This window comes from Conger conger, chromosome 15 (genome assembly GCF_963514075.1).
Source record: "Conger conger chromosome 15, fConCon1.1, whole genome shotgun sequence".
NCBI classification, from domain to species: Eukaryota; Metazoa; Chordata; class Actinopteri; order Anguilliformes; family Congridae; genus Conger; species Conger conger.
In genome coordinates, this window is record NC_083774.1 from 598,619 (window position 1) to 600,363 (window position 1,745).

Here is a 1,745-nt window from a genome sequence, read left to right on the forward strand (position 1 = left end):
TGTGTGTGTGTGTGTGTGTGTGTATGCAGAGACCAGAGGAACAAACAATTCCCAGGGCAACTACAGCTTTACCCAAGTGTTAGCAGTGGGGTTTTCAGCAGAAACCACCAAAAAGGAAACAGACTCTCAACGTTAAAGAGAATAAAGGTAGCTACAGAAGCAGTGTTCAGTTCAATTAATCACAGGGCCATAAAGTAAATTTAGCACTTGTACGAATGAGGCTGAAACGTTCAAGGACTTTCTCTGGACAGAGCCAAGCGTCTTTAAGGGCCTTTTTAACATTGCAGTGAAGACTTGTAAAAGGGAAAATGACAAACTGCAGGCCATTATGTGGCAGGAAACAGGAGAGGAATCTCTCTAACTGCTGCTGGCAGGAAAACCAATTCATTAAGACATTTTGTGTCGCTTTCAAGACTTTTAAGCATTTTAATTATGGATAATTGCTTCGGGGAAGGGACATGTGTGCAGTATGTTTCATCTTTGAAATAAAATTATGATCGGAAAAAACAATTACTTGTGTGAGGCTAAAGAGATCGGAGTGTGTGCGTTTCACAACTCGCGACTGTGGACTGTGCAGCTGTGTACTTCAGTTTGTTGCACACTATTTTTTTCATATCCGACACTGCACTGTAATAAGGATTACGAGACATAAACATGAATTCAGCTGTTGTAAAAACTCTTTCACAATGTATTCATGCTTTTTGCTATGTGGTGGAAGATATACGGTATGTTTTTGCAAAAACGTGCAGGAGTTGGCTAGAAAAGCTAAACTTATTTGGTCATCTGACATACTGTTGGCTCACACATCACAGAAAAGCATTTATATGTGAATTAACACATCGATGAATTCGAATTTATATTTGAATTAAATATCCTAAAAATCTGCCCCTTTCTGCATTGAACCATAATCCCTCTCAGACGCAGAAAATACTAAAATGAAATATTCTGCTGTTCGCTTGGCTGAAGGAGGGCTGGACCCTGCTGATGTAAAATATTATTATGATTATTATTATCTGCCTTTTTAAATATCACAGGCTTTCCTTGTCAGGGATAATTACAGATTCTTTTCATGTTATGACATATGAAGGTAAGCACTATGCAGGAGTTACACTGAAACCCTCAGATTTCTCCACACAAAAGCCCCTTTACCTCGACCAAACACAACATCACCCACTTCTGAACCATTCCCCAAAGAAACCATTCCCCAAAGATAAACCATTCCCCAAAGATAAACCATTCTCCAAAGATAAACTGTTTCTCTTTGGTGAACTGTGATTACCAGGGATTACTGTTACCCTGCCAATATGTACAGTGCATGTCCAACAAGGACACGTTTTACTCACCACAAGTTTGTTTTAAAAAATTCATTTCAACACGTTCTGCTGTAGTGAAGTGTGTGTGTGTTCTGTTGTACTGAAGTGCATGTGTGTGTTCTGCTGTGCTGAAGTGTGTGTGTGTGTGTGTGTGTGTGTGTTCTGCTGTGCTGAAGTGTGTGTGTGTGTGTGTGTTCTGCTGTGCTGAAGTGTGTGTGTGTGTTCTGCTGTGCTGAAGTGTGTGTGTGTTCTTCTGTGCTGAAGTGTGTGTGTGTGTGTTCTGCTGTACTGAAGTGTGTGTGTGTGTGTGTGTGTGTGTGTGTGTTCTGCTCCGCTGAAGGGTGTGTGGGCCGATTTCAGAGAGGCCGGTGAAAGTGAAAGTGTTGGACAAAATGTATTCATAGTAGCTGTAGTCGTGGCAGCAGCAACAGT